We start from the raw sequence: 13,282 nt of genomic DNA on the forward strand, positions 1-13,282 counted from the left end.
ATCTTACTCCCAGGATCCCAAAACTTGCATTTTAGGGTAATTGATGGCTGTGAACTGGTCCAGTGTTAATGTCCCATGTGATGGGTTGGTTCCCTGCCTGGCAAAAGATGCTGTCAGATTGGGCTCTCATTCCCTCCACTCTAAAATGGATTAAATGAATTTTCTAATGAATGAATGATAATAAAGTTCAGAATTAGAATTTACATCTATTTTTTTATAACCTGCTTTGTGCATTACAGTTCTTCACTGGGTGCAGAGCACTGGATACACAGCCCAAAGCAACCTTGGCAGGGGTACCAATCTGTGGCAAGACAAACTCATTCACACTTCAAAAACTGCAAAGTTGTCAGTCGCCCTAACCATCAATATCTTTGGAAATTACAGCACGGAGAGAAGAACCACACAAACATGTGGAGAACATGCAGACTACACAGAAACAAAGAACAAGCTAGGAGTAGAACACAGGAGAAAATAAAAACAAAACTGATAGCCATTATGATCAACACTGCACATCCTCTCTGTGACACAGAACTGAGAACATTTAGCCAATGAATTATTCCACAGAAGTGTGTAAAGAAACATGACTAGGGCTCCACTATGGCAATACACCTACATAGTGCTTCACTGTGACTTCCATCTTATCTTTAGCCAAGTCAAAAGTTCTTGTCTTTCTTTGTAATTATTTGTGTATATTAGCGGGAGTTCTTATTTTATTGTTAAAATATTTCTAGAGCTTCTGTAAAAAGCTCAGTTTCCCTCTTGGTACAAATAAAGATATATCTATCTATCTATCTATCTATCTATCTATCTATCTATCTATCTATCTATCTATCTATCTATCTATCTATCTATCTATCTATCTATCTATCTATCTATCTATCTATCACAGCACTAAACTGTACATTGCCAAAATGTACCATCCTAATATCCAAAGATCAATTATGTATTTGCTAACATAACAATTGTGAAAGAAGATTAAAATGTATGCATGGTATAACTTTCAGGTGCATTCATGGACATGCACTCTTAAAACTATTGGTCCTTTAATGGCACTTTACTAGGTTGTGTGGATCCTCACAGCTCCATTGCTTGATAAAGAACCAATTCATTTTGTGAAGGGTTCTTTGCACATTAAATTAGTTCTTTGGGCATTGAAAAGGTTGACAATATGTAGACAAAACAAAAATCTTTAATGCATAGCAGGCTACCTGGCAGGATCCGAACAGTTCAAAAAAACCTGAACTTAGCCTGTGTGATTGTACTCTTTAAGAATCCAATTAAAATCAGAAACCCATCTGAGTTTTAAAACTCTGAATCTATCTATCTATCTATCTATCTATCTATCTATCTATCTATCTATCTATCTATCTATCTATCTATCTATCTATCTATCTATCTATCTATCTATCTATCTATCTATCTATCTATCTATTACTGTATATAGTGCATTTCGTATCTATCTATCTATCTATCTTTACATCTGTCTGTACATGTGTCTATCTCCTTACAGCTGTGATAAAACAACACTTAAATTGTACATCACCATTCCATCCTTATATCAAAAAAATAATCAGGAAACACAGATTAGGTTCTATTAAAGTATTTAAACAGTAGTATAAGCGTATTTGCTAACATAACAATTGCCAAGTACATATTTGTTCACAGAGGGATGCTTGCATAACGTGTTTGTTGTTCTATTTGTCTCTTAATAAGTGACTTTTTGATTTTTTTTTTTCTACTTTTATGGTTCACTTATCTCAAGCAGCAAAGAAGTGTGGGGGTGTATCAGAAAGTCCTGCAAAGACCCTGACTTGTTCTGGAGACCATTTTTAGCCTTCAGGAGTGGTTGTCAACCAAGTAAAAGAAAACAGAGCCAAAGAAAAATATACAAGTTGAAGTGACCCCTCTTGAGGTACATTTAAAGAATGTTTCTCTGTTTTAGATGGACAAGTTCGTAAATTCACCAATGCTTCTCAATGGGAGATTTTGAAATTTCAAAAATGTGTACAGCTGTAGCTGAGATGCAAAAAATTCCTGATTTTAAAACCATTCTCACTTCACAAAGTAACACAGACTAAGTTCAGGTTTTCTTGATCTTGCTAGGTAGCCTACTATACGTTAAAGATCTCTGTTTTGTCCACATATTAGGAAATTTTATAAAGGCTAAAGAACCAATCTCATGTGCAAATAATCTGTCCCCGAATGAAATGATTCTTTGTCAAGCAATAGATAAATAAGGGACCCCACAACCCAGCAAATGCCATTAAAGAACTGCTAATTTTAGGAATATGAATCACAACATAAAACTATGAAAACAGTAAAATCTTGTGTTGTGAAAAGGGCCATCTTATGGAAGCTTCCCTAAGTTGATTAACAGCGAAAATTAAATAAAGCAACATAAACTAAACATGAATCTACACATCTACATCTTTGGAGATGTTGGAGGTAACCAATACAAACATACAGACTCCATACAAAAACAACTGCATGAGATCTAAAGCTAAAGTTGACTCTGGATCTGTGAGACAGCAGCACTTATTACTGTACCACTATGTATTACCTTGTGTGAGATTATATTATAGTGTCTGATCCAATCATCTACGCATTTTTGAAACCATTTATTGTAATTTCATAGTGTGTGTGGTTATGGGGGACTTCTTGTTTATCCCACAGTAAGGAATACAAGTGAGCAACAAACCCTGAGAGAGACATTAGTCTGTTGTAAAGCATTTTGGAACACTGGAGCCTTGAGGTAGCACTAACCACTGTGCCAAAGGATAAACTGTAATCAGCAAATGAAAAGCTTACTTCTGCCTTACCTGCTCATTTGAATTTTGAAGCATTAGCAGCATCTAAAACATAAAAAAACAATAAAATCACATGCTAGTAGTAATACAACCTTATTGAAGATTCTACCAGTAGGTTAATAAAGGAAGCTAAATAAAGTAACATCTACTCAACAGTAATCCTCTCATTTTATAAATCTCTAAAAACTAATGTTTTCACATTAAACATCGTTAATACATGCTTTACTAAACAAAAAATAATTACATTTAATGAAGATTAGGAGAAGCCTATTCATTTCAGCCATATCAGAACTTCATGAAATCCTAACTCACAGTAAAGCTTGAACCCTGGAATGCAAGCACAGGTCTCTCTGATGTTGGCACCTGCCCACACTCCATAAAAGACTGCACTTTTTTCATAGGTTATGACAAGGTCCAATCAGAAGATTGTTGTGGTTTATCTAAAATAACACACATTCTTTCCTTCCATTTGCACTGATCTGATTTGCATATGAATTCAAGAGCTACTGCAATGGATTTCAAAAGTGTTACACACAAAAATCCTGCTGAACTTGTGCAGGAGCCCTGAAATCTCACTGTGGAAAAGTAACATTGGCAAGCTTCCCCATTGTTCATATAGGATAACGAGAGTTCTTATCCATCCATCCATCCATCCATCTTTCAGATCTACTTATCCCACTACTGATTTTCATGTACAGTATTTTAACATGGAATGGTAAAAGCTGTCTCTTTTCCTAAGACCAAACCTTTGGATAGTTTGAGGAAAACCATATGCATTTAAGAGTTCATGTCCAGTTAGAATTGAAACAAGACTTGCTGACCTCTAACGTATATATCTATTCATTCAGCCATTCACCTATTTCTTTTTTGAGCCTTAGTTCTCTGTTAGAGCTGTGGAGTAGTCTTGGTAGCCACAGACTTAATGTAGGAAACAGCTCAGAATGGGATACCAGTCAATCACAGGTCATAGCCATCCACACAACCAAAGAGAACCACATTGTTAGGATGGAGGGAGTTAGTGAAGGGCTGTGTCAGCTGGCATCTGCAATGGAGAAAAAAGGTTAAAATGTTATGTTCACACTGAAAAGGAAAGAAGGTTAAAGACACATTGTTTTAATTGTGTAGCCTTTATCAGATGTGCAACTGAAAAGTAAAGAGCAGGTAAAGCAGATAGGAAGGGAAGGAGGGAACAAAGCTGGAGAAGGTGAGAGTAGGCAAGAAAAGGCCACCATTGAAGAAAATGAAGGGAGTGATTAAAAAGTTAGACGGTCATTAAGACCTGGAGACATGTGTGACCCCAGGCTGAAAATGTCCTTGTCTTTGCTGTTTTTGCTTTGAAAAGTGTCTTTGAAGCCCTGTGAAAGAACACAAACAGGGAGATCCATGCGGCTGTGATCAAGGGATATGAAGTGTTCTTCAACTGGCTTTTAGAGGTCTTTGGTTTTAACGGCTCAGACGTGCTCCCTCAAATGTAGATGGCTGGACACTTCCTACAAGAGATGTAGTAAATCCGTTTTTTAGACTGACAAGAAGCCTGTTGTTTGATAATGAATTTACCAGAGGGTGTACATACTTATGACTTATTTGCTCCTGTTACAATTCAAAGTGCCTGATGGGGAATGTGGCTCTCTTCTGTGAACAGAGCTGTGGACGAGAAGTGTACATAGGTTAGGTGGTCAATGGAATGAAATTTATAAAAAGGATGAAGAAAAAGAGCTTCTGTAGAAGGATCAGTCTGTAGAACTGGAAAATTTTGTTTGATGACCTATGGGAGAGTGTTAGGGTTGAATGGGAGTACCAGTGGGATGTGGGTTCCATTGTTGGATGTTACAAGGTTTATTCCTGGCTTGATTGATGATGCCTGTCCCCAATATGAGATGGGTATCCTCTGTCAGAATGTCTCCTCATTATTAGGATGTCAGAATAAACTGAAGTAACACAGCATTAATCCATCCTTTTGTCTGGGCTACAGGGGCCCTGGAATTACTTCATTAATTAATTACTTTTGGTTTGGTTCTTCTTTTGGCTGCTCCCATTTAGGGGTCACCATAGCGGATCATCCATCTCCAGCTATCTCTGTCTTTTTCATTGTCTGCCACACTGACTGCCTTCATGTCCTCCCTTTCCACATCCATAAACCTCCTCTTTGGCCTTCCTCTTTTCCTCTTGCCTGGCAGTTCCATCCTCAACATTCTTTGTCCAATGCACCCCTCATCTCTCTTCCACACGTGTCCAAACCATCTCAATCTAGCCTCTCTGAATTGGCCATCAAACTGTCGTACCTGCATTGCCCCTCTAATATACTCATTCTTAATCCTCTCAGCCCTCGTTACTCTAAGCAAAAATTGGATTAATGAATTACTGACACACTTTAAAAGAAATATGTGTTCTTTGTTTTCAAACAAATATTCCTGCTGATTCAGTCCTCTTTAACTCCTTTCCTATTATTCCATTAGACCACTCGCCCACTGCTAGTCACAGGCACGCATCATTAGTACTGTATTTAGTGATGGAGGTCAGCTACTGACACAGCGCTTGCGGCAGCAGAATCTCTGAATATGTTCTGTTGGAAATGTAAAGCATGTGAAGAGGAAAATGATTTATCGTGTTTTAACAGTGACAGTTGTTCAGAAATGGCCATTGACAGTAGATGTATCCTAGTTTTAGCGTTGAAGAAGCATACAAAAGTTAGGATTTTGTACAAATAGTAAATTTTGATGAAACTTCTAAAATGTGCTTGGTGTGTTAGGCAACTGTCAGAGATGCCATTCAAGTAATCTGCCAGGCGCAAAGCAGATGTATCAGGCACAGGAGAGCCATTACAGAATTTAAATACATTCATAAGTGATGGTATGTCAAATGTAAGCCAAACTGAGATGAACAGCAATTCAGCCAGGGAAGCTGAACTCTTGAGACAGTAGTGAGAAATCCTGTTTGAAATCAGAGCTGTTCACTGACGCACTGATAGAGGGATTCACTGGAGTCTAGATTTTTTTCATGTTAAAGTTAAATGTCGTTCAATGTGTCAACTACCTTGCAATGGAATGCATATATACATGATGTCTTTATTGGTTTTAGCAAATCATAATTAAAAACATATCAACCAAATCATGGACTGCTTTACAGTACTGCACACAATTTTCTTGACAGTTTAAAATGGAATACAAAAGCATATTGCATTTTGACTCACGCCCATGGACTGGGTGTCATAACTAAAAAGAAAGCAAATGTATTGCATGTGGCTGACCTGCTTCTCTGACTGTATTTCATTTTGATTCAAGACGACTTGGTAATCATGCAAAAACTGAATGCAATCAAGTGTCCTTTCAGTGTCTGCATTTGGTGTACTAGGAATACCAAACATGAGTGTGTTCACACTGAAAAAAAAATGAAATCTAAGTGAAAAGTGACTACCGAAAAACTTGTAAGAGATTGGATAAAAAATAATTCTTCTCTACAAGCAATGCCAAAGTCTAAGAAAGCATTGCGTTTTGGACTTTCGCCTTTCAGTGGACTGGAAAAGGACTTGAATGACTGGATTGTGGAATGCAGACAAAATGGATACATTGTGACTCATTCGAGCATTCGGATACGGGCACTTCAATTGGCAAAAGAAGGAAAGTATTTAATGATCGATGGTAAGCCTTTGTTGGAATTTCAAGCCTCGGCTGGCTGGTTGACGCCGCGGACTGTGCCTTCATCAGCGAACAAAAATCGCGCAGAAGCTGCCGAAAGATCTAGAAGAAAAGGTCAGTTCCTTTCATAAATTTATTATCAAGCAAAGACAAAGGCATGACTTTGATCTCAGTAACATTGGTAACATGGATGAAATGCCAATGACATTTGATATGCCGGGGAATCGAACTGTAGCAGGTGTTGGTGAGAAGACCGAACTTATTAAGACAATGGGCCATGAAAAAACCCATTTCACTGTTGTCCACTCTTGCTTGGCAGATGGTACAAAGCTACGCCCAACGATAATATTCAAGAGGAAGTCGTTCCCAAAGAACATAAAATTTCCTGCAGGCATTACTGTTTGTGTACACCCCAAAGGCTGGATGGATGAGGCTGGAACAAAATTGTGGCTTCAACATGGGTGGGCTAGGCGATCAGGAGCAGGGCTAAAAAAACTCCCGTCACTTTTGGTGTGAGACATGTTCCGCACTCATACATCAGAGGATATGAAGGATGAAGCCAGGAAAATGGCGACTACGTTAGCTGTTATTCCCGGCGGATTGACATCGATGCTCCAGCCATTAGATGTTTGTTTGAACAAGCCATTCAAGGACAGAGCACGCAGCATGTGGCAGCAGTGGATGTGTTCTGGAGAAGTAAAATTAACAAAAGGATGGAATTTGATGAAACCAGACATTGATTTAGTAGCTAAATGGGTAAAGGAAGCTTGGGACTCAATTCCACCAGAAAATATCAAAAAGTCGTTCTTGAAATGCGGCATCAGTATTGCTATGGATGGATCAGAAGATGATGCCATCTATGAAGACAAAGAATCAGCAGCAGATGGCGACAGCGAAGAGGACGATGTTTATGCTGACGACGTCACGGAAGAAGACTTTCACGTTTTATTCAGACATTCTGATGACGAAGAATCGGACTTTGAAGGATTTGAAGAAGACACTTAGGGCCACTTTATTATATGCGAGGGATTTGAATACGAATTTATTTGCAATATTCTAACTTTAAGAGAATAAATAAAAATGTTTTTGGAGTTTTAATTTTGGCTTTCTAAAATTCTTCAAAGATTAAAATGTTGAAAGTCTGGGCCCAGGTACATTGGGTATAATTATGAAATTCAAAGAATTTGATAGCTGTCAAGTTTTACCCCCGACTTATGCGTGGGTCATAACAAATTTCATGATTATCAGCTTAAAAATACACTCAATTTATCTGCGAGATTGACTAATACGTGAGTATCTACGGTATATCAAGAAATTAAATCTTGTTTTCCTTATTGTAAGAATTAGTGACTTATCAAAAGATTTTTATTTACACTTCTTTTGCTTACCATAAGCAATCTTGTCAAGTAAATTTTGCTTACCCCATTGGTGGATATTTTTACTAAATAAAAGCAGTGCACCCAAACAGGAAAGTGATAAGGCAGGGGGTCCACCATCTCATTGATCAGGTAGAAGCTGCCGATGTAAATAATCATTTCATTCTCTTCCATGAACACCAGTTGTTGGAAAAGGCCAATGTAATAAAAGCAGCAACAGGACAAGAATTTCCATTTGCTACAGTGACATCATTAAATACATTCAAGAGCTGATATCCCGAAGAGCTGCAGCACACAATTATGTGGTCATCAACCAGAGCGTCCGTACACCGATATTCTTTCTAAATATGCACCTTTATAAACTAATAAGTTTGTGTGTCCATCAAGTTGCTATGTCTCTGTCATTCCAAAAGATGGTGCATCACTAACATTTTTAATAACAAAATGCTCTGCATTTCTCATTTCAATAGACTCACTAACATTAACACTACTTTTACAAATCCCATACCAAACAGCATATAACTGAAACATGTGCATTGTATGGTGCACTGCAAACACTTAACACTGAGGTTGATTACTTTGAATTCAATGTTATTTTTCATTTCATCTCCTTTGTCTCTTTCTCTCAAAATAGGGAGTTGAAGAATCAGACTCTCTCTGTTTTTAATATTTTGCCTGGCCCACTGTGCTCATCAGATGGCTAGCAAGTATACTTGTCATTGCTATTTTGTGACCACATAGATTACAATAATCATTACATTTCATTCTCAGACTTTCTTAGTTCAAATCAAGCTCTTGAGGGGGCCAGGGTCTATCCTGCCAGTTCATCACGGCGTCCACTCCCCTACTCACTCACACTCACACTGACACTGGGGACATTTCAGAATCACAAATTAACCATAGGATTAAGAGGCGGACTCGGCTTGCTGTAGAGTGTACCCGGCTTTACCCAGGACTGCATTTTGAAGTTGTATGGTCTCCTTTGTGACTTTTCAGTCAGTCAGCACTTCTGCCTTCATTAACAGACACTTACTTGAATGTCGGGTGTCAGATTAGTCCTGATGTTGTATGCAATGCCATTCACATCCCTGCTGACACTTCTGGCTTCAAGCTCCTCACTTTGCCTCCTATGCTGGCTTTGCCCCAAGGCGTGCATTGCTCTTCATTAATGAAGCGCTGCCACTATGACACACTCTTTCAACATCGCACATCGCACACACCCTGTATTAGTCAAACAATGCATTCTCCCCATGCTTTTTACTTATTGTATTTTTAAATTATTTTTCAGGAATGTACTTAAAGCGAGCATTCAGGATGCAAGGTCTGCGGTTCCTTTCAATTCATTTTCTTAGAATCATTTCAAATATGCCATTGTGCCATTAAGTGCAGGATGTGGAGGCGGATTTTCTATGGGCATGTGAGGTGTTTACCTACAGAGCGCCAAGACGGAGAGGCAGGATTCCCACACGGTTCCACTTGCTAGACATTTTTAATCAGTGCTTGACCAGTAAAGGATAAAATGTAATGGATACTGCTTTACTAGAATTCCAAGTAGCTTCAGAAGTCTACCAGAAAACCAAAACGAAAATTGCAATGAAGAATGGATGGTTATGAGAATGTGTTATGTGTAATGGAACGTTAACGCTCACCCTTGTAAGGAATAACAACTGAAAAGATTTTTGGCAGAACTGGCACCCCCATTTACCTCCTGTCAAAAAACAAAACAAAAAGAGGAGGGTTAGGTTTATAATACGGTTTAGGGTACATGATGGTTTTGTATCCTAAAACCTACTTTAACAAAGCTGTTTAAAATTCAGAAATAATTTCAATTCAAAATATTATTGCAAAGAACTGTACATTATATACTGTAGCAAATATAATCTCTGCAATCAGAATAATACAAATGAAACCAAAAATGGATAAAAAGGTGATCTTCTGTAGACAATTAATGCCAGCCAAATGGGATGAACAAGTATGGCAACTAAAGGACAAAATTAACAATAGAATGCTGAATGAAGCCAATGTCACATTATGTGACTTCAAGTTGTTGCCTATGCCAGATTTGCCGACTTCAGTTGCTCATGTCTTCACCTCACCATATAGATTTACACAACTGAACATTAGTTGGCACTTCAAATTTAGCAACTGCGTGGTGACCTTTCAGCACAGTTGTGCCTGCCCCTTTTTTATGACAGCCAATAATGTGTTGCCAGTGCTGTAAAAAGAGTTAACAGGTATGGCAAGATCAGCCTCAACCTCTGCCCTATTTTTTCTTTTTTTCCTTTCTATTGTGGTGCATAAAACACAAGACATCGGACCGACAAGCTTCTGTTTTGTTTAAGAGATCCAAAACACCTGCATTCCTTATTCCTTGTCACAGCATTAAATCCATTGAACTTCAGAATGATCATCCATTGGTTGTCTGCTCTCATGCACACAAAGCCCACTCCTAAAACTAAAGAAAAAATCAAAACTGTTTTATTTTGTTGGAGTGAGTCATGGTCTAGTTGGAGTGATTTGCTGGGCATATCCCATTACACAACTGGATTCATGTGAGTGACAGTCTCCGACTCATTGACATTATGTAAATGAAGGCTGCATATGAAAATCACTGGAAATGTTATCAAATGTGACATGGCTTCAACCTCAACAGGTTGGATATTGTGTCCACCATGTGTGATGGACGATTCGCTTTCTCAGTCTCTGTATTACACAAAGCACTCCGCTATCTAAGCTTTGTTTCTCTATTTATATATATATTGTGGGAAATAGCCTGGACACAGACAAGTAGACATGTTTTAAAGTCACCACACACATTTATTTACAAATATATACAATGGTCAACAAGCACAAACCCAGTGCCACAGCACCAAACATCCCAACGTCCAGGCCTCTTTCACAATGCCTTTCCTCTTCTGGCCGCCTCCACTCCTCTCCTCCGACTTCCGTCGTCTTCCACCCGACTCCAGCCATCGAATAGAGGGAGGCAGCCCCTTTTATCCCCACCTGGACGTGCTCCAGGTGCCTCCCGATTAGCTTCCGCCGGCACTCCCCAGTGTGGCGGAAGTACCGGCTGCGCACCCAGAAGCACTCCGGGTGTCCCTGGTCTTCTTCCCCCCAGCACTTCCGGGTGTGGCGGAAGTGGTGAGGGCCAGGGCTCCACAGGCATCAGGGTGCCCCCAGGCGGTGACCACGGGCCCCTACAGGGTTGAGCTTCAAAGCTCTGTACCCGTGGTCCCCAAAGCCACCAGGGCGGTCGCCCCCTCGTGGTCTGGAGGAGGCGTAAGCCCTCCTCCGGTCCTCATGGGCGTCCCAGCTGGGTACCACCCCCAGCCGCATGGCAAAATATATATATATGTTACATAGTTTACTGTCAAATAATGCAAAGAGTACGCGACACGTGTTTCACCCTAATTCTGGGCTCATCAGGCGTACACACTTCACTGCACCCTTCGCGGGGATCGAACCTCGGACGTCAGCGGCAAAGCCCCTTTATGTTGCGCCATGGCATGTGATTCGTTTATTTGACTGCCTGGAGATCGGAGTAATTACATTTATAGCATTTGTAGTCTGAAACACAATCTGATTGTATGGGTGGTTACCTACCAGGTAACGCTTGTGGTTGGTCTGCAAGTCCGCCACGCCCTCTGTTGTGAGAAGCAGATCATAGAATGTTGCATAATTTACTGTCAAATAATGCAAAGAGTACGCAACACGTGTTTCGCCCTTACTTGGGCTCATCAGGCGTACACACTTCACTGCACCCTTCGCAGGGATCGAACTTTGGAGAGGGCACCATGGCGGATATTTACCGACTTGCAGACCAACCACATGCATTACCTGGTAGGTAACCACCCATACAATCAGATTGTGTTTCAGACTACGAATGCTATGAATATATATATCACAAATATGCAAACCGTATCATAGACCTTCTCTTCCGTATATATATATATATATATATATATATATATATATATATATATATATATATATATATGTGTGTGTGTGTGTGTGTGTGTGTGTGTTTGTGATGCACCATCTGTTGTAAAGAGAAATGCAATGCATATGTTTTTGTTAAGTGCCGTTTGGTATGGAATTTGTAAAAGCAGTGTTAATGTTTGTGATGCGCCATCTGTTGGAATGACAAAAACAGCACATTTTATTAGTACAAGTGGTGCACCATTTGTTGCAATGACAAATGCAGTGCATTTTATTAGTAAAAATATTTGTGATTTGCTATTTTTAGAATGACAAAGACATAGGAACTGAATGGAAACATAAACGCTTAACCTTTTTTGAACGTGGGTGTCACAGCCAAACGTAGAATGTTTAATGTTAATGTTAGAGCTGCTTAATTTCAATAATAGAATATCAGTTTATTACCACTATTTAGAATATGGAATAGTCTTTTACATCCTTTAAGTTAATATGAAATAAAACTTTCTTAATTATATCTGTACACAGAGTGTTAATTAAGCCAGTTAGGAAATGGTCTCAATGCTATGTAGCATGGACTATTAGATATGTTTGCAGTTTGAAAATAGGAGATGGCATACAGTTTTCTGACTGAGCTTAATGTGCCTAAAGTGCAACTGTATGAACGAACTTAGAGAAACATGAAACAAGATAAATAAGCCTCAGACAGAACCTTTCTTTAAACAAGAACTTTCTTTAATATCAATTTTTTCTCTATTTTTTGGTGTGAATTGTTTTGCTTTGAATTTTACTAAAACCTTTAAATCTAAGCTATTTGGTCTGTGGAATTATTTTGAACACGCGTCATATTATTGCTGGAATCATTCTATGAATGACAATTGGGTAATGTAAATAAAAAACATTTTCCGTAAATGTTGCTCTTAATTAAAGCAATGAAATCTATACACATTTTTTACGCAAATTATACTTGTCAATGTGAGACCCGATCCTAGAAATCTGAGTCAGTTGTACTAGAAATGGGATACGTAAAGCATTAAATCCTATCCATTATGAGTACAGTTAATTTGAGTTAGCTGATAGCAACATACCCCAAGAATCTTTTTTTTTGTATAAATTACTGATCTGAAGTCAAGGATTGCTAGCGTGTTGAGCTACTGTGAGTAAATGAGTCTTGTAACATATACAATATAATACACTTTTATTGTTCACTTTGATGTTGTAGGACATTTTTTTTATTGTTGTCATTTCAGTAAAACAGGTTGTACAAGATTTAATGGCATCGCTTTACATTCATCATTCCCTATTAATTTCTTACTAGTTTTACTTTTCATTAAATTTAACCACAGAGTTATTTGTGCTGGCAGCAGGCGACTCTTCTTATTTATTCTTGACCTGAGGCTATTCTTGTTCCTTTGGGATATGCCAGAGACATAAATTCACATTCAATAGAGAACTGTCAGCCTGTTTTTGCCTCCTCTACTGGGGAGCAAAAGAGGCTTCAGGTGTGGTCATGTGGGTCTGCATC

This window comes from Erpetoichthys calabaricus, chromosome 11, assembly GCF_900747795.2.
Source record: "Erpetoichthys calabaricus chromosome 11, fErpCal1.3, whole genome shotgun sequence".
In the NCBI taxonomy this organism is placed as follows: Eukaryota; Metazoa; Chordata; class Cladistia; order Polypteriformes; family Polypteridae; genus Erpetoichthys; species Erpetoichthys calabaricus.